The sequence below is a fragment of the Amblyomma americanum genome, chromosome 4, assembly GCF_052857255.1.
Source record: "Amblyomma americanum isolate KBUSLIRL-KWMA chromosome 4, ASM5285725v1, whole genome shotgun sequence".
In the NCBI taxonomy this organism is placed as follows: Eukaryota; Metazoa; Arthropoda; class Arachnida; order Ixodida; family Ixodidae; genus Amblyomma; species Amblyomma americanum.
Genome location: NC_135500.1, coordinates 216,333,137 through 216,354,418, shown reverse-complemented (window position 1 = coordinate 216,354,418; position 21,282 = coordinate 216,333,137). Strand labels below are relative to the sequence as shown.

The window sequence follows — 21,282 nt, the reverse complement described above, 5'->3', positions numbered from 1 at the left end:
GCTAGCAGGCTCACGGTAGGCAAAAGGTCAGGGAGCGGCATGGCGGAGAGGCCCCGAGTGTGGGTTTTTAGGGAGACTTGCAAGCATGTTTTTAGCTTCTTCGAATCACAGGAATGATCGGTGCCTTGAACTGAGTAATTTCGCTCGAAGTGCACGGGCCCGCGTTCACAACGTAAGGCTTGTTCCGGGAATTGGTGGTAAATAAAGCATCGCAGCCGTTGATTTCTACGCTAGGTATTGAATACATTAACTAGACTGCGACACACTGCACTAGCCAGCGTGGTAATACCTAACTAAAATTGTTAAGAGAAACACTGGCATCGTCTGGGCTGAGCAGATGCGCACTCGCCGTCTGCAGACACACCTGCAGCGCAGTACGTTGCCAGCGAAGGCTGCACGTAATCATCTTCAACCCCTGATGCTTCGCCACAGTGTTTTACCCGACAAAATTTGTGTTAGTTTACCCCCTCGTGCGCCAACTGCGCGAGGTGCACGCACGCAGACGTGCTCGCAGTTCCTTTCGCGAGCTTTGCGATACCGTCTGCCCGGAACTGTCACGTGATGGCGAAAATGAAGACAAAAGCACGCTGCAATTCAGGCAATGCTTGCCCTCGTCTTTTTACTTGGAACCACGTTTGCGAACACGCGCACATAAATGCCGCCGAATGCAGAAGATAGGACAGCCGTCGCCGTAGCTCAGTTGGTAGAGCAACGGACGAGAAATTCAGAGGTCGTGGGTTCGGATCCCACCGGCGGCATGTGTTTTCTTCTGCTTTGTAATCAATGATCTTTAGAGATGACGCTACTGATCTGCCATTGATGCACATAACACATTAAAAAAAAACATCCCCTATGCTCCTTGACTACGGTGACTGTTAGGTTCCGTCAGGCTTTCCTTGTTCCATGAGTATAAGTCATGTGCAAGGTGTGGACGTCCGATACGAAGGCGGCATAAGACAGCTTCATTAAAGCGGTATTGGTGTTGATTTTCGTCTAGGATTGGCTTTAGCAGGAGCAGTATATTATTGATTTCATTATCTCATGTGGCCTGCCATTCATTTTAATGTCAAAGCCTCGGTAGCTCCATTAGGCGAATTCCGTCGGCGACCGTCGCTGTTGCCGAGGCCGTGAGATGCTCCCAAAAAGATGGCGTCGCAGTAGCCGTAGTGTGGCCACGGAAACGGCGTGTGCGACGACAGATACGCCTGGAGCAGCCACCTCTGTTTCATTCTCCGAGATGAATACTCTTCTAGATGCTCCTGGATGAATTAGACGACGAATACTTCGTTTCCACATGATTACGATACAGCGCACTTCTCAGGACACAAGTGCTCCTCACGGTCCAGGAAAAATAAAACAGGCAGAGGTGCAGCCTTTTAAGTAGAATGCGACTTACGCTTCGATGTCATTCGTGATTTCTCTGTTATACAAAGACTACGAATCTCTCACGATCGAATGCGCCAACATATTTCTAGTTATTTACAAGCCACCTTCGGGTGTTATATCTGAGTTGTTAGATTTCACTGGACGCCTGCTAGATTACTGTTCACAGACTGGTCAACTTCTCACTGACATGCGTGATTTTGATATCAACCTGCTTTCTTTAGAACACACCTTGCAAGCGTTTCTGAATGTATTCCTCTCCTTTGGCTACGAAAATGTCAAGGGTGGCAAATGCATCTGCAACCCTGCTTGACTTGAGCTTCACGACGCAAAAGGTTGGTTTAGAACCGGGTGTTCTGATATCCGAAGTAAGTAATCGTATGCCGAACTTCGCGTTATTCACACCTGAAGCAAAAAGACGCCGAGAACACAAACCCGACGCGCAATTACAGTATAGAGTGAAAAACAAGGTCACGACTGCTGATTTTGAAACATTAGTCAGCAAAACGCACTGGTCCAAGATATACAACTCGACGGATCCTGTTGAGGCGTTAACTGTCTTGCTGCCGTAATCACATAACTGCATTTCAAAGCTTTTCCCTTAAGGGAGAGTAAACGATGCAAGAAATGCAGGAAACCATGGGCTGACAACACACTTTTAAAACGAATCACGGAACGAGATAGACTTCTCGTTGATTCGATAAAGACAAGGCAACCAGAGTACTTTATCGAATTACAAAAGGTAAGGAACAAGTTAACTCAAAATATGAAGTTAGCAAACAAGAGTTATGAGAATAAGTCCACTCATTCTTAATTATTTTAAAAGTTTGGAAAAAGTAAATCAACTACTTCCGCACAACGATTAAAGCTGTTTTTGAGGTCACTGATGAAGACGTATCATACATATGAGCTTCATTGGCAGATATGTTTAATCACCATTGTTAAGGAGCGGAGCATCAGGCGCTTCGGACACCTCATTTATAGGTCGTGATTTCTTGAAGTGTGAGCAAGTCTCTCTCGCACCTAGAGTTGAGGCTGAAAAAGGTAACTTATTGCTGAAGTTAAAGAATTCAGCAGCCTGTGGTGTCTATGGTATATAAGCAGAGGCTAAAAAACAGTCGTTGTGCACATTAGTAAACCTCCGTCATATATATGTAATCTGATGCTGGGTATTGGTGTTTTTTTTCCCGAAGAATTAAAAACAGCAAAGGTATGGTAATCTTTAAAGGAGGTGACAGAAAGGACATTAACTACAGACCAATTTCAGTCATACAATTTTTTTTTTCAAAATCAGTAGAACAAGTGATTAAAGAATCGAAATTTTTGTGCTGAAAATAATTTAACAAGCTTAATACGGTTTTCGAAAACACATATCCACCGATACGGCGCTGCTGCACATTAAAGAAAGAATGGGAGGTAACATCGAGAGCAAGCCGTATACAAATGGAATATTTCTCGATCTAAAAAAAGAAAGGCGTTTCACTCCATTAAACATGGTATCTTGCTACAAGCCAAATGAGTAAGTGCTTTTAGCCTAGTAAAAAGCTATTTAGCTAACCAGTTACAGTACACAGACATTCGACATTCGATATCCATATTAGGAGAAATCAAATTCGGTGTCCCACAAGGGTCCATTCTCGGTGCACTTCTTTTTCCTTTATACAAAAATGGTACAAACGTACCACTAACACCGATACTGACGACACTAACGTACTTTTTTTTTTCTGGTGAAAACCTGTGCACTCTTCAGTGGGAGTGAGTGAGTGAGTGAAAACTTTATTGTCAGCTTTGAAGGGTGGGGTTATTGGGCTATTCTAGCTTATTGGGTTATTATTATCGCTCTCATAATAACCGCATTGATGAAAGCATAGTGTTAAATACAATGATGCAGTCATGCAACGCTCCCCATGCCACACCTTTCTTTGTGCTGTTTGAAAAAAAAATATAAGCTGGTCAAATTATATCGACACCATGAAAAATAGCTTTGCGAGATCCGTTGGTGTTATTGATAAACTAAGAAATCTATTACTTCCTCGACTGAAAAAACAAAACAAAACAAATGTATTACAGGCCCGTGCATTCATGTCTTCAGTATTGTCTACCTGTTTGGGTAACCATTACGAAACGCATAATGCGAATAACTAAGAACTCACCCTGTAGAAGCCACGCTACTCCGCTTTTAAAGAACAATGTATAAACAAAAGAAAATTTTTAACTAAACAACAGCCATTGCTGTCTCCCAAAAAATAAAGCTTATTGAAATTGCTTATAGAAAACACCTTCAGAAAGCATGCACAGGACTACAATACACGCTACACAACTTACAAGAGCAAGATACGCCCAAACTATGGTACGCAAAAGCAACGATTTTTATAGCTGATTTTGAAAATCACCATCCTACTGCCACCTCTATTGAAAGCGAATCATCGTCCATAGCAATCTTCAAAAAAAAAAAAAAGAAAAGAAAAGGTGCCACGTATATTTGTTGTCACCTTAGAAAAGACGATTTCGTAATCGCGTTCCGCTTTCAGTACCTGAGTGATATGCATCGCTTTTACCGACTGTTGCAGTGTGTGTTATTCTATCCACGATTTTTTTTAACCATGCTAGGGTGTTGTGTGTTTTGGGAAAGGGGACTGTCACTTGTCAGCCATCCGTGCTGTTCTGCCAGCCTCTAAGACAGACCTTTGTACCTTGCCTGGATAAGCGTGCGTGCGCGCGTTTGTTCGTTCACCCTTATAGTTTATCCCTGTGTAGCAGCTGTTGCTTTATATTGTGTATAATCTCCCCTATTAATGACTTTACTGCGTTTCTAGGGTGTACCGCTTTCGGCACGCTTAGTGAGTCAGTTTAGATTATACAGCTCTGAATGTTCTCTTGTAATTTATTTCTAACTGCGGCAGACACAGCGTTCCATTCGGGAACAGAAATTAATGCGGTTTGCGGTAATCTTTGCCTCGTATAGCTTAAAGGGCTGCGTTTGATTTGTCGGTGTAAAATCAAGTTCATTTCGGACATTTTTTTTTTTTTTTTTGCAGTATAAGGTATTCTTGTTGTGTTCCGCTGGCCGGGTTTCGTTTTTGTGGAAGAGTGTCACAAATTGCACATAGTGGGGAGGTTACACCATGGGGGCAGGAGTTGTGCACTGCACCTGGTAGTATTTCCAGTAAATCCGATTCATGATATACATCTAGGGCAGTTCGCTTACGGGTAAAACCCAAATTTACCCAATCCCCGCACCCCGAACACAGTTTTTCAAAACCGGGCTAAACCCGATTTTTCCCCGAAAATGAGCCTTCCAGACGATGTTGATTTGCCAGTTCGCAAAGCTGAAGACACCGCAAAGCTGAAGACACCGCAAAGAAAAATTTGCGGACATCTAGGAGTTATTCCAGATAGGTAATTACATGATTCGCCTGTTTTCTGACGTCCGAAAACACTGGTACTACTATGTCTCAAAAAGCTTCTCTCTTTACCTGAAGAAAAAACTAAGAATTAGTGACGGGCATCCCTGAAACACCTGGTATTGTATACCCGTGCTCTCACCGGAGTGTACGAGGAAACGATACACATGTAAAAGACAAGCCCTGTCGTACACTCAACGTTTGCGTGATAACACTAAGGTTTATGTGAGGCAGGAAAGTTGGAATCTTGTCAAAAGTTCCACCAAGAAATTTGTGCTCCGATTTTACGGGCAAATGGGTTTTCTTCATATAGAGAGTGGGATCTGTGTATTCCTCGCTTCAACGAGAATAATACAGCGACTGTATTACGAGGTGAAAATTTTAAACCATTTTTTTTTCAACCTAGCAAGACGATTCATTTACTGCAATCTGTATTTGCCTTTCGCAAACTGATATACTCGAAGACGCACATGCAATTTGTAGGCCACCAATATAGGCTAAATACAGGGTAGATTTAAGCACTACTGTCGCTACTGGGCTCATTTTAAGGATAAATGCGTTCATTAACGTCCAATTTGTAGCTGCTGTAGAGCATCTGGAACAGAATTTTTAGGCAAGCTTTGTTCTGCTTAACTGATAACTACTGAAGACAGGAGGCACCTAATAGGTTGGCGGAGGAGTCAGTGGGCTTCTATTTGTTGTGTACAAACCACATACAGGTATACTCTTGAGCTTAACATTTCTTTGTAAATTTCATATCATTATATCTGCGTGAAAATCATGCTATGTTTGTATTTCCTACGCCGTCACGTTATGAAAGTCGCACAAGCTGGACGTTTAAATGGTGCAGGTCCCAATCTCAAGCAGCTTTTCAGAAAAAAAAAAAACCTTAGGTAGGGCAGATAAAGTAACATGCGCGCTGCATCTTTAACGAAAAAGCTGAAACTATAAGGGCATGCACAACATGAGAGTCGCTGAATCTGCCGCCCTTATCGACGTCCAAGCGGACAGCAGCAAAAGTGCTCATGCGTATGCACGGAGCAGGCCAGGCCCAGTCAGAGGCGCCAAGGTGTCGGCAGCACAGTTAGCCGGCTATCCTCGCGCGATATCCCTTCAGGGCTCTCGAGTGCTGCTCCTTTTGTTAGGTGAGAAGGGGGGCAATCTTTTGTTCAATCTTGCCGCAACCCGTCATCCGCACCGAGAGGCATACGTAGGCGTGTTGCCGGAGGGAAGCCCCCGCTCATTATACAAGCAGACTCTTCTTGGCTAAGCGGCCTGCGCCGATAAGGCCGACCTCTCTCGTCCAGAGCGGACGAGTCACTCCTCACGAAAATGCGCGGGGCACGAAGAAGGGAGGAAAAAAAAAATTCTCACAAGGTGCGCACACCAGACAAGAGTCGAGGACTCACATTAAAAGCTGGCCTATGTTACCGAAAATTCGCCCGACGGCTATCGCGGAGGGAAGTCGAAACAAAGCGAAACAGAATCCCCTTGCCCCGTCTACCGTCCTTCACACTGCTTTTGCGAGCAACGCCGCCTCAACTTTCGCCAGCGGCGGAAGGCATGACGACGAGAGAGCTTGTTTTCGTAACGCCCGCATTTTCATAACGTTTCTCGTATGAAAATGGCGCGGAAGGGCGGAATAAAGAAACGCGGTGGCAGCAGGGGGGGGGCTTGATGTTTCTGCTCCCGCCGCCACAACAGAATGGACGACAACGGCAAGGTGGGGGAGCAAGTATACTATCTGGCACGACGGACACAGAGGGGGCTCCACAGCAGTCCACTGTACCCTCTCCACTTTCGTTCCTAGTTTTACCCCGAAGGTAAGCGAGGAAGGCACACGAGGAGGAGAGGGGGAAGCGTGTAATGCCCCGAGAGCGCGCGCGCGCGTCTCGAGCCGCGGAGGCGTCCGCGGCGCCTTCTTCGCGCAACGGTGGGCGTGGCCCGGGACTCCAGCAAGATGACCTTGCCCGCCAAATAACAACCCCGAAAACGCGGCGGCAGAGGCGAAGCAGCAAAGAGGGGGAGGAGGGGGAGCCCCCTTCGTCAAAAACAAAAGGCCCGGGGATAGACAGATAGATGGATAAGCGAGGCCGCAGAGCAGCGGCCGCGGGTTGCCCGCCGGATCGGGCACCGGAAAGGAGATACACGCACAGCAAGCGAAAGAGAAGGAGAGGGCGACGGGCAGGCCGGTAGGAGGGCACCAAATTGGACGATGCGACCCCGGTGCATCCGGGTCGATACCGTTCCCGGGCCGACGACGACGACCGGACTCTGATTAGGAACCGAAGCGGCGTCCCCTTTCTTTCGAAAGGGGGGGAGAGAGAGGGGGAGAACGCGTATTCTGGAACCACGATGATGCACGCAGATCTTGCGAGCGAAGGTGGGAGAGAGACCGCGCATAAGCGGGCGTCCTATCAGCGCGAAGCATACACGCGACGCCCGGGTATACGTTTTAGTTCTGTTACTTGTTCTCGTCGCCGATCCCCTTCTCGCATCCTCCGAGATCTATACTGGCCCGCGCACGCACGTACAACAACACCGGGTCGTGGCGCGCGATGTGCTCATGAGGCCGCCCACTCGACGACGGAGAGGCAGACACGCGACCACATTCCCCGATGATGCGGAGAGGAGACGAGAGCCCCGTCACACGTCCCGGCGGACTCCTGAGGCCCTCAAGTGTCGAGGTCAAAGCGCACGTTGAGGCATGCGTCGGCGAAGGCGCGCCGCCCGGGTGCATGCCCAGCAAGCACCATGCCTCGAGGGCTTCTCCGCATGCGCAATATCACACATGAGTATACGGCGAGGAGCAGTCGGGACCCACTGGCGAGAATATATGTTGCGCTAAGACACGCATAGCCGGCTGTTACACTCCGTAGTGAAAGCTATCCGCAGTTGCCACTCAGTAAAGTCGAGAATTAGACCAAACACTTGCCTCATTGCAGAGCACACTCCGCTCAAACATTTAGATGCGCCCAATAAAGGCAGAAGAATGTTCGTACACCTAACAATGTTGTCCACACCATTCCGAGAAATCAACAGAGCATCTCAAAAAGCAGGGCACGAAGTTATCGCGCCGCTGCTATGGTTGATCGCGCCCCCTTTAATTAAGAATATTCCCTAAATGTTTCCTTTATATGAACCAAAACACTCATTCGTGACGAAAGCCCTTCGGCGAGACTTCTGATACTCTAAAAATAAGGTTGCCGCCACGGTGCATCGTGTAAATCAGAGAAGAATACACCTCACAGCACTCATAGAGCCAAGCACGGAAGAAAAAAATTCCTGGTGGTTTGGCTCTGGTTAACCCTGGTCGAAAGCGAAAAGCTGCATCTCTCTCGCTATGGTTGTGGTCGAGCGACTGGCAGTTTCCACAGATAGCCATACTGACACACATACAGTAGTAGGTATTTTTTGTTTGTTAAGCATCTTGTTTTCTTCGAAACGACATGAACTTCACGACTATGGCTTCTCGGCGCACTGCTACGGCAGGATGTTCATCTTCCTCCATCGCCCCAGGCGTCTGGCAGTGAGTGCGCACACACGTGCTGATATGCCCCTCGACTTCTTGCTCCTCCTCTTTTACATACGACGTCAGCTACAGCAGCGACACCAGCGACTATTGCACCAACTATCTCGACTTTGACCTCTGACCTTATGGACCACCTTGGTGTCAAGCCTGACTACCACAAGTTATGTTCATGGTTTGACCTCTAGCTACGTTCAAGGTCAAACTTGCGGCCCGCTCGAAAAGCTGGCGTAGTGACGTTTTTCGCTTAAAAAAAACTCACCGCAGGGTCCCGAACAGAACGCACGCACAAAACGGGCGCTCAACAAGAATACCACAGCGGAGTGAAGCGAACAGCGCCACTGGCAAGACGCAGTAGCAGCAGCGGCGGCTACTGTGAATGGCGGCGCACCGCGACCGCGCGAGTACGCACGAAGGCGATGAATGAAATCGTCTCGTATACTCTCCAATCTGCTTCTCCCCACCTACCCGCTACTGGAGATTGCCGTGAACGCGCAATGATGCCACCGAAGAGCTGCCAACCAGGCGCGCAGAAATCGTGACCGTCGGCGGCCCGACAACGAGGCTCCCTTGAATGGGTCGCGTGGCGGCGGCTGGGAGGGTCCCGTCACGATGCGCGCTCCACGCCATGCGCGGCCCCGGAAGAAGGGACCACCGGGCTCGCCCCTTCAAGGGCGTGACGCGTCGTCGCGCGGAGGACACGCGCCCACTTGGCCGATCGAGGCCCGCACCACTGTAATGAGAGGCTCGCTCTCTTCCCGGCGCTTCGACTGAGACGACCAGCGGCGATTCGAGGGTCTTGACGCCACGCTCCGCACCTTCGGCGAAAGCACAACACGGACGCCCCAGCAAACACAACACGCAGACATGTCATCCCATTCTTGTACCGGTGCGCGTTTTCTAAGCGTTCGCGTTGCCTCCGCGTTGGGACCGTTTCTTTTTTCGGGTCGTTATGGCTCAGAGGAGATGGCGTCTTGGTAGTGAGCAAATGTGCATAATATTCGAAGCACAGCGGCGGCGGCTGCATTCCGGTCGAAGCCAAGTGAAAAAACGCCGAATTCGACAATTCTGAGGCAGCTTTTCATTTTTTTTTCCTCACACGAAACACGCTGTATATCGCCAGAGAATCAATGATGCGTTCAGTCAGAGCCTTCTTGTTTCAGAGTTTCAAAGAAACGCGCAAAAGAAGACAGCACAGAACAAGAGAATAAAAAAAAGCGCGAATACGTCTCGTCCCATATTTCATTCCGCATTTCGTTTGCTGCGCGCTTTCTTGCGATGTTGCTCGTGCCAGGCAATCGGTAAGCATTTCGCATCGCCAAAGAGGCCCCTCGTTTGTGTTCACTTCAGACTGTTAACCGTCAGCAGCCGCTCACATGCATGGCAGTATGCTTCACCCGAGGGAACGTGCACGGGTAGGCATATAAACCTCCCGGTTACGAGCCAGAACGGATCACCGGCACCGTCGTCACAAGAGGCGACCCGAAGAAATGGGCTCTCAATACTTCCTTTAGTAAGCGCCAGTATAAGAAGTCGGTCAATGAAATGAGATCGGCAGCGCCCGCTCTGATCGAAAGTGCTGATGCTGCGGCAGGCTTCGAACGCGACGCACTGAGAGACATTTCCGCGAACCGCTCAAGACGGTGATACTCCGGCAAGACATCTTGATACACGAAAGAGACCGGGTCTGCTGGCCGAGTATTTCCGCGTACACTCTTCACTGTCAAAGTTATCTCAGAAAGCTATTCATCAAGCCACACTGATCGACCATCTTGGTCAACAACCCCACGAGTACTACCGATCATGATCTGATCCGGATGCGGAATATTCGCGGTCTAATCAGAGCGACGGTGGCAACCAGCCACAAACTAGAATACGCGGGGACGTAATACACTTTGAACGTTATTAAACAACGGTTGCATGTACTGTGTGCCCGTCACGAATTGCTCTTGCAAAGGAACTACTACTGCGCACGCAGACAGGGGTACCTAGCGCGACACACACAGCAATACGGTGATCGTTAAGCGGTAGACTTTGGCTGCACTTGCAATTAAACAGAAAGTTTAGACTACCGCTAGACTCCCCCTACAAATAACCGCGCACACAGTAACGGTTATAAACCTTTACGGAGTAGGATTCCATTCTATTACTCCGACAGCCTCTTCCAACGAAATCCGCAAGGCAACAAAACGCAACTGCACAGTGCGCGATGCAGCAATAGCTATCTGCAAAACCGCACAGCACCCACATCGCCAAGCCGGCCTACCATCGCCTGCGATGCTGCCCCGTAGAAGGGAAGAAAAATATCGCTATACCAACAACCTTTCTTTGAAGAACGGGCTTCCTTTTGAATCTATCCGCTATTCCGAAAAAAAAAGAAAAGGCCTGTGCAGTTGTCTCGTGAAGGTTAGTACTTATCACTGCTCATAAAAAGGTAGAAAGCGCATGGTACTGTTTAGCTATTGCGCGTCCGCGCCCACCGCCGTTCCAGTAACAGTGTTACCACAGTCGGACGACCGTGCGGCAGCTCGCTGCCGTCGACAACCAGCTGCTCCGAGGCGCCAGGTGTAGCCGATCAGCTGCCGTGCGCAGTAGGCTCCAGTCTGATCCGTTATAAGTTCACGTCAGCAGAGACGTCTAGCATAGCGGATACTTGTCACTGCATCGGATATTTGTCAACACAAAGTAGCCTACATAGGAGTATAAAGGGACTAGGCTGTCCAAGCCCTGGCGTTGGCTTCCGTCACTAAAAATACGAAATACGGCTGGCAAGGGAAACATATTTCCTATTCAAAGCACGCAAATTTCTAGCATGTTGCGAAGATTTCATCCGAGGTTTCAACCTTGTATGACTGGCAGCCCCAATACCTCCGGTGCCGCGTTTAAATGCTTCTCCTATTGCTAGAACTGCATCAGGTTACTATGCTTTGCAGCCGGAATATGTCTCCGTTGCCCAGACTTAAGCATTCCGTATATTTAGTCATCGAACTGTACTCCGGAATACGGGCAGCTTACTCCAACATATATAGGATAATTCGTGTTTCGAGAGCACGCATACCAGTTTACTGGATGCCTCCTGCGCATGCGGTGGCAGGCTATGCCAAAACCTCTAGTATGCCTCCGCTAAGCGAAGACTTGTGTTGAAGTCATCAATGCACGCATGAGTTATGATGAACGGGCAAATCCGCATGAAAGCCGAGGCTCCCAGAAAAACGCTTCGCCAGCTCGCAGGCTATACCAGCACCGCACCTACTAATTAGGGGGGGGGGGGGGGGGGGGGGGGGGGTTCTGCCCGACACAACCTAATGGTTAGCTTAACGCGCACGCACGAGCCAGCGTCTTCATTCGGCTACATTAAGCACAGCCGCTTCAAACCACCGTTCGCGACAGCACGTGCAGAGAAACGGCTTCCCCAGCCGATTTGCATCTTCAATGCACGCGCGCTGAACGCTCTGTCTTTTCGGCTGCTTACAGCTAACTATGGAAAGGGTGACACAAGCAGTACCCGTCTCCCCACATCGATCGAGGCTTACATCACCCCGGGTTGATTGCTCGCGCCAATGCCCAACCATGGTCACTGCGCCGCCAACACCGGCAACGAGAATAGCCCAGTGGGGTGCACAGCGGGTGCCGAGAAAAAAAAAAAGAAAACGCGGGCGACCTGCGCGCCACCGCCGCATTTGATATGCGCCCGAGATAAGCGCGTAAATATAGGAGACCGCGCGCGCAGCACGCAGCGCGCCGTTTTCGTGCACCAAGCACGGGGTGCCTCTCGCGCACACTGCTCGATGCACAAGCACCACGAGAAGAGCACAAAGGAAGCACGCTTTATCTTTTCACTGGCCTGACCCACTTCGAGCGTGTAGTATACATGCCGATAGACGAAACGCGCGTTCGAATCAAAGATCTTTAACGTGCCAATACGCGCCGGTACGGCCCACTGCGCATAGTAATTATTATTCCAGAACACAGGAAGCAGCGCCCACAGGACGGAAAGGAACATCAGAGGCGCAGAACTGGCGCAGCAACGCGTACGCACGCCGGGAGAGAAAATGACCGCCATTTCGATAAGGGAAAACAAGCGAGAAAAACCTCAACGCAATCAAGCGCGTTCTTCCTCGCAACGGAGAATGGAAATGAGTTGAAAAGGACCGACGACGCGCGTTTATAATATATCCGCCGCACCGCGGCGATGCGGAACTAATGGGGACTCCGCGCGATGCATTTTTGCCGCGACAGAGCACGGCTACATGGCGCGGCGTGCCTACAGGACTCGCCGACACGGCGCGCACTGCTTCGAGTATAATTTACGCCTCGGCGCATATTACACAGTGTGCGGAGCTGCGCAGTTAAGGGAGAGAATATGAGCACGCTAATTCGGACAAGTGCCTCTCGGGAATGGACCGAGCTGGCAGTTTTAAAGCCCGCATGTCTCGGTGCACATACACTGGTGGAGGTATGCACTTACGGATACACGACACTTGAACGCATGCATAAACCGTATGCTAAAGCTCAAAGAGAAGGCACAGCTCGCGCACTGAAGCCTATCAAACGCCGAACGCGGTTTTGTAGCGATAGCTACATTACGGTAGCACACACGCACTCTCTCTCTCTCTCTCTCTCTCTCTCTCACACACACACACACACACACACACACACACACACACACACACACACACACACACACACACACACACACACACACACACACACACACACACTCACACTCTCTCTCTCTCTCACACACACACACACACACTCTCTCTCTCTCTCGCACGCACACACACTCTCTCACACACACACTCTCTCTGTCTCTCTCTCTCACACACACACACACACTCTATCTCTCTCTCTCTCTCTCTCTCACACACACACACGCACGCACGCACCGGCTTTTATCGCAGTGGGACTAGTAATGCATTCGCACTAATAGGAAAGAACTGTGTCAGCATCGCATACATAGCACTCCCGATGGAAAAGCTTTCCCAAACAAAATCTGGCCTGACTCATGAGGCGGCGGTTTAAAATCTTTTAGCCCCGAATGCTTTTAGAATCTTGTTCACCTTTGGTTTTAAATGCATTTCAGTCACCTGCATTAACTTTTAGTCTCGTTTAGTCGTGTATCTATCTGTTGGCGACTACAATCGTTTCCTCCTAAGTTGAAGCCTTGAGTTTTTAACTTTTTACTTCGTTTCCTTTATATCCAACTTGCCGCCGCGGTGGCTGAGTGGTTACGGCGCTCGGCTGCTGGCCCGTAAGACGTGGGTTCAATCCCGGCCGCGGCGGTCGAATTTCGATGGAGGCAAAACGCTAATGCGCCCGTGTACTGTGCGATGTCAGTGCACGTTAAAGAACCCCAGGTGGTCGAAATTCCCGGAGCCCTTCACTACGGCGTCTCTCATAGACTGAGTCGCTTTGGGACGTTAAACCCCATAAACCATTTCTGTCCAACTTTTCAGTCAGCTTTTAGCTCTGTTTAGCCGTGTTTCCATGACGCTTTCATTGTATTTTCAAACAAGACTTATTTTTCGGGTGTTTTTAGTTTTGCTTTCGAGACTTGTTTTTGGTCACCTGCCTGCGTTTCGTTAGCACCTGGTTTCCGTGTTTCCGTCGAGATGCCCTTTTCTACGCTCCTTGTTGCTTTCCTGCTTGTCATGCGCACTGCCCTCTCTTCCTCCTCACCCTTAAATCTGGCCATTAAAGTTGAAAGTCAACAGTGTGTTCTGTGTGTCTCGCAACGCCCCAAATGTTCAAGCTGGCCCCACAACTGAAAAAAATAAATAAAAACTGGTCACGAAAGAGCACCTCAAGTATTAAAAACCCATCGAATGAAGCATAACGAACGGTTGATGAAAACCGTTTACGCCCAAAAGTAAAGAATCCACGGAGGAATCCGACAGGAGGCCGTGGGAACACTATTTCGTAGCGATAGCTACATTACGGCAGCATTTCGAGCCTTCAGCGTGGCGGCACCGCTGCGCTGTCACGTGGTGCGGAGCAGCTGCCGGCGCCGTGGCTGATCACGTGGTTGGTCACGTGACCAGCCACGTGGTGCGTAGCAGCTGCTCCGAAACCGAGCTGCCACAGCTGTGCGCATGCGCCGTCTCAAGTGGGACGAAGATGAAGAAGGAACGCCCAGCGAAACGGAACGGCGAAAGACTGACTTTGCAATTCAACTGAGCGAGTTCCACCCCGCTAGCTGTAGCTATCGCGTCACTCCGGGTTTAACCAGAGCTAAACCACCGCCAATTTTTTTCGTACTCCCCCGCCGGGGTTTAATCCGAACATAGCGCTGTGGCCCACGTCGGCAGCCGAAAGACCGTGTCGCCAATCCGGCCGTGACTCTGCACCTGTTTCTGAAGGGGTTAAGGGCCAGCGAGATCTAGATGGGGGCAAGATCTATGTGAGGCAAAGCAACTAAAGTTTGGTATACGTGACATGCTCACACGAAGCGCCAGTGGGCCAAACTCCTTGGGCCACTTGGTCACCCAAGACGAAGCGCAGGTGCAGCCTTTTGGCCCAGAAAAGAACAGCGAGAACGACGACAAAAATAACCGAGCTTTTCAGAAACGAACAACGGTACAAACAGCAGGCGTCTGCGGCGAGCTTCACGGCCTCCACCCGATACTCTTGAGGGGAGGGGATTACGGTGGTCGATTAGTTCTAATTGGCCAGAAGATAAACAAAGTGCAGCCAGAGATGGGAATTTAAGGAACGTCCTGCCACACTGTAAGTCGTTCCATGGCAGCGATCGATGCCCGCGCCTTTGAACAGCTATGCCCCGCCAGCATCATTCGTCCAACCTCTAACCGCAAGATTTTCACTGGTGTCAAGCCACGAAGAAAGGAATGAAATGAAAGCCCTTTCCAACAGACGGTGCAGTCATAGCTTCTGCTGTTGGTAAGCGGTAACGTCTGAAAAAAGATGGGCATAGGTGGGCTGGATGCGCGGAAGTCAGAGCACAGTTTCTGCAAGTCTTAGCTTTCGCCACACTCGGTCAACCGCCTGGCATTTAGGCGCGCAACTTTCCCTCCAGCCATCATAATTTTCGCTGCACAGAAGATGACACTCCCAATATATCGCGCGACCGTCACCCTCCGATGCGCAGCGAAACTTCACTACAACACTCTTCCGCCACAACCGCATGATGTGGTAAACGAAGGGAGGCAGGGAATTCCGTGGCCTGTGGCAGTAGATATTGCTGCACGAAGTTCTTATCTCGTCTAGCTTTAAAATGGTGTTTCTACGTGGTTTTGGAGGTGCAATACTGCTTTACGGAGCCTTATCTGATAAACACGCAAACTATGAGTATAAACAAAAGCGAAGCTGGTTCGAGCACAACCGTGACGTTCTCGAACGAGAAGAAATGAAAAATCATGCTGCGGCGCCTTTTTCACTATGGTCTCGGACACACCCAGTGACATGTCATGCTTCAACAGCATGTTAACAAGGAAGAGCCAATTTAAGATCATTGTATTCAAGTGGTCGAAAAGGCCACTTTGACCACAGAAATTATGAGCGCAGTGGACAACCTAAATCGTCGACCAGTGATGCGAATGTTGCTGGCATTGAGAAATATATGCAAAAAGCATTGAAAAAAAAAAAAAACTTAGAGTGATCTCTAAGTACATTACGAAGAAATACATTGACATTAGCGGCGAATACGTCGAGAAATGTTGGATGACCAGGCTTTCTTTTGGTGGCACTCAAATTTCTCTTTCATCAGTTTGCCAACCAAAGTTACGAAATTTCCGACCTCCCCTCGTATTTAGCCCCAGTGGAAATCTCCACCACTTCCTACTCCCGACCGAGGGACCAAGACTGCGTATCAGGACATCCGCGGCGGCAATGAAGAAATCAAGCACACTGCAACAAGCGCTCCCTGGGCGTCACCATGCATGGCCGTAGTTACGGCACGAAAGACACAAGAGAGGACGACGGAACAAAGAGCTGCACTGTCCGCTCTTGTCCTGTCTTTCCTGCTGGAACTGTGCAAGATCGGCACCAAGTCGGCCAACAACTTGCTTTGTCACCATGGCATCGCAGTATTTGCCTTGCGCCTACCACTGCCGTCAGTTGAGGCAGCATGTACAAGCGGCAAATATACCTCCCTCAGGGGCATATGCCGCTTCACTGTCGAGTTTTATCCGGCTAGATGCTACAAGCCAACATCGCTTCCCATAATGCTGCCAACTTCTGCCGATAAAAGCGAAAAAAAAAATATTCAACATACGCAGAGGAGGGAGTGGATCCCGCTCAAGGTCGTACGCAATACACGTAACACCCGTCAGGAGTGCACGGAAGGCTCGAAGGAAAAATTATACAAGAAACAACAGCGCGGACCCGCAACGCCTTCTCGGTCATCGCCGTCGTTGCTCGTGGCGTCTTCCCCGCACGTCAAGCGGAGGAGACAGCGTGTCTGTCGCCCGATCAGGGCGCGTCGCTCAGCGATGCGGCACAGGCCACCGACACCGACCGACAGACACGACGAAAGCGCGCAACGCGGCTGACGTCGGCGAGCGGCCGGCATCGGCGTACGCACGCATGCGCACGACCCTGCACTGCATGGTGGGGCGCACCGCCATTATAATTGCACATTTTCTTTGGCGTGTTACGCCGCTGCCCATTGGCGGCTCATGCAGTCAGTCGCTCTTTCCTGCGCGCCATGTGAACGCACTGCCGGGGAGAGTGCAGTGGTCGCAGAGGGGGATGAAAGTGTGCTGCCGTCTCAGCAGCGGCCGAAAGAAGGGCCGCGGACTCATGCGGCGCGGCCAAATGGTTTCGCCGCGGGACGCCGCCTGCAAGGGCGGCCGCCGCTTCCGATGCTGCCAACCGCCATCGCCAACCACCAGTGGTGCTGTTGCTGCCATCGCCGTCCGGAGACAGAAATCCGCCACTTGGCGCGTACAAGAAAGAACGTGCCGTCGACGACCGGCCGCGCTCTGAGGGCTCATCAAAGTCTTCCCCCTCCACCCAGACATGATCAGGCGGCAGCAGGCGCTACTCCATCGGCGTAGTACACGGACACTGACTGCACTTGCTCCGTACAGCTCCAGCGAAGAAGCAAGCCGAGCGCATTAAACTGAGCGGCGCAACGGACGAGAGAAAGAGGTGGCGGTGGTGAAAAATATTTATTCAGTGAAAGGAGAGTTTGCAGGCCAAAAATGGCGCTTTACATAGGTGGAATCCTTAATGCGGGACTCTGCCGGACGAGGCCGCTACTTGCGCCGTTTGAAACTCCAGCCCCGAGAAATTGAGCAGGGAAAGGGTTTGGGGGAGGGGAAGGATTCTTCTGACAGGCCCAAACCATGTGGAAGTTATCAGACACTTCCCCATACTGAGGGCAGCGCCCATCAATTTTGTGGTCGAAATGTTTTCCTATTGCAGGACACAACACAGTGTTGGTGGGCGGACGCCTGAGAGTTCGCTCATCGGCTTCACTCAGGCCCTTAGCAGGGACCGGGAAAAGCCGATGCCGTTCGCAACAGAATTGCAGAATTTCCCCAAACCGCAGAAGCAGTTGCCTTATCTCTCGGCTTCCCTTCAATACATGCGCCATTCCCGTTCGGTACACGAATGGGCAGTGTGCTCGGTGCCGCAAGCAGTACACGACCCAGAGACCGGCCAGGCTGAAAAGCGGAATCCATTCTTTTCCCGCACAGCCTTAATTGCTGTCTATGCAAGGCGATCGCGACGGGGCGCTGACTCATGTCCATGCGGATACGCCTCTCGCAATTACATTTGATGCGCACTAGTCAACAGGCGGCTCAACAACCCCTCGAACGAGCAACAGAGTGCCGTCCCACTGCAGGCAGGAGGGATATAGGGCGCTGCGCTGGCGTGCGCCGAGTATGAGCTGCCTTCGCCAGGGAATCATGCAAGGCACACTGCATGCCTCGTCTCCTCGTCCCATGCTGCAAGCCACGTTTCAAAGTTGCCGCCGGGAGGGCGAGCGCCTGGCAGTTCTACACGGTGGGACAACGTAACCTCCAATGACGAAGCGACGACCACGATAACATAACCGATATGCAAGAGAAACGCCGATAACAGTGCAGAGAGTGCCTCGCCTCGTTGTTAGTTCGCGTTCTCGTGGCTGCACGCAGCAGCTATTGATCTGTTAAACGCTCCGTCATTTCAGGCTAGGTTAATTGTCGATACTGCACAACTGCGAGCAAAGGTGCAGATTTATGGGCAATCATCGAAGGGGCAGGCGGTCCTAGCTGCACGTTCCTTAAATTTTATTCGATGAAAATGCGGCGTTTTGCATGGTTTCATCCCCACCGAGGAAACTCGCTGAGCCTCCTCCCTCCCCTGTATACATATTAGGCCTAGCTCTGAGCGTGGACGGCGAACAGGGACACCGCGGCGCCAGACTCCAGGAGTCGAAGAAGCGCCCGCTGCGCCTCGAACTGCGCTCGCACCTAATGAACTGGAGCAAACGGAAACATCGCTCGCCGCGGTGCGCGCACAATCGTGGACGACGTTTCGGCAACTACGGGTGAACAGAAAATACCTGCTCGTCCCGGAGCGAAGGAGCCGGCCGCACGGAGACCTCCTCCTTTATTTGGCCTTCGCTGCGTCCCTTCTTTCAATTACGCCCGGCCAACGGCAGAGACAGCTCCGAAGCTCGTCGGCGCGAGACGAAGTGGCCTCTTCGAGCCGCGCGAAAACAGAGGAAACGAAGGAGGGGGAGGGACACAACGGGTCGCCCCGCGCACTGCGTGACACTCGCGCGGGACGCGTGAAGCATGGCCTGTCGACAGCGCGGAGCTCATTTTTCACCCCGTTAAGGAGATGCGCTCAAGGTGAAAATTGGCGAGGCCCCGCAGAGGGGCACCCACGACAGAGACAAACAACGGGAGAGAACAAGCACAACGACCAAGGGCTGGTAATAAGTGACGACATACACTCGCTTGTTTCGTAAACGGAAGGCTCTGTAGTAAACAAACACACACAATAAGAGAGAAAAGCTCTCGGACATATTTCCCTCTTCTGCGGGTAGAAGCAACAGATTCCCCCCCCCCCCCCCCCCCCCCCCCCCCCGTCATCCCCTGTCTCCCTCGGAGAACGCTCACTCTAAAGGGCCAGCCACACTTGCACTTGGACGGTATAGCCGCACAATTTTGAAAGTTCCCATTCACCGGCATGAACGCATATAGTAGCCGGATATGATTATCACCAGCCTGATTACGCCCACTGCGGGGCGAAGGCCTCGCCCATGCCTCTCCAATTAATCCTGTCCCTAACCAGCTACGGCCACCATATACCAGCAAACTTCTTAATCTCACTCGCCCACATAACTTTCTGCCGCCACCTGCTACGCTTGCGCTCTCTTGGAATCCGCTCCGTTGCCATTAAGGGCCAGCGGTTATCTTGCCTTCGCATTACATGCCCTGCCCAAGCCCATTTCTTCCTTTTGATTTCGACTAGGATGTCATTAACCCGCGTTTGTTCCCTCACCCACTCTGCCCGCTTCCGGTCTCTTAACGTTACACCTATCATTTTCCTTTCCATACCTCGCTGCGTTGTCCTTAACATAAGCTGAACCCTTTTCGTTAGCCTCCACGTTTCTGCTCCGTAGGTGAGTACCGGTAAGATACAGCTGTTGTACACATTTCTTTCGAGGGATATTGGTAAACTGCTATTCATGATCTGAAAGTACATGCCACATGCGCTCCACCCCATTCTTATTCTTCTAGTTATTTCCCTCTCATGATCCGGATCAGCGGCCACTACCTGCCCTAAGTAGACGTATTCCCTTACTACTTCCAGCACCTCGTTACCAGTTGTGAACTGCTGTTCCCTTGCTGTTGAACATTACTTTGGTTTTCTGTACGTTAATTTTAAAACCTACCATTTTGCTCTGCCTGTATAACTCATTGATCATGATTTCCAGGTCACCTCCTCAGTAACTTAGCAAGGCAACGCCACCAGCGAATCGCAAATTACTTAGGTATTCTCCACTAACTCTGGTCCCCTACTGTTCCCAATCCAGGCCTCGAACACCTAGCTCCTGCAAACAGGCGGTGAATAGCATCCGAGGGATCATGTCTCACTGCCCGACACCCTTTTGTATTGGTTTGGTCTATGGGGTTTAACGTCGCAAAGCGGCTCACGCTATGAGGAACGCCGCAGTGAAGGGCTCCAGAAATTTCGATCACCTGGAGTTCTTCACCGTGCACTGACATCGCACAGTACAAGGGCCTCTAGAAGAATTTCGCCTCCATCGAAATTCGACGGCCGCGGCCGAGATCGAGCCCGTGTCTTTCGGGTCAGCAGACGAGCGCCATAACCACTCAGCCACCGCGGCGGTCCTTGCTTATTGGAATTTTATTGCCGATTTTATGAACGACTATGGCAGCTGTGCAGTTGCTATATAGACATCTGTCGGTATTTCCACATAAGGCTCTTCTACACTATGATTCCGCAATGCACGCATGACTGCTGAGGTTTCCGCTGAGTCAAATGCTTTCTCGTAATCAATGAACGCTATATATATAGGAGTTGTTTATATTCTGCGCATTTCTCTGTCATAGTGTGAATTTGGTGTACTGTCGAGTATCGTTTACGAAAGCCTGTCTGATCATTTGGCTGATTGCAGTCTAAGGTTGTCCTGATTTTATTTGCGATTAACTTAGAAAATACATTGTGTGGCCACGGACAGTAAGCAGATAGGTCTGCAATTTTTCAAGTCCTTGACGTCCCCTTACTTATGTATCCGCGTAACAGGCCAGCCAATGAGCGCGGCAGTCTTCGCTTACGACGCAGCAAAAAGGCCGAAAGAAATGCGAAGTCGTGGGCCTCTCGGCACGTGTGAGGCAGCTGAGGAGCGCTCCAATACAGAGTAGCATCCTGGCGAAGCTACGCACAAGAGAAATACGCGAAGGCGCCACAAGACACGCAAGAGGGTGCCGCCTTTCTCCCTTCTGAAGAATGACACAGGCAGCTGCAGCGCTTTAGAAAGTT

General features: G+C 50.6%; 1 protein-coding gene and 1 non-coding gene across 3 annotated transcripts in view; one reads left to right on the top strand and one right to left on the bottom strand.

The window, feature by feature from the left end:
* Uch (Ubiquitin carboxyl-terminal hydrolase) overlaps positions 1–21,282 on the bottom strand; it is a 90,812-nt gene that overhangs the window by 11,695 nt on the left and 57,835 nt on the right. The window lies entirely within an intron of this gene.
* Positions 686–758, top strand: TRNAS-AGA (transfer RNA serine (anticodon AGA)). Its single transcript has one exon. It is a non-coding gene; the product is annotated as a tRNA-Ser (tRNA).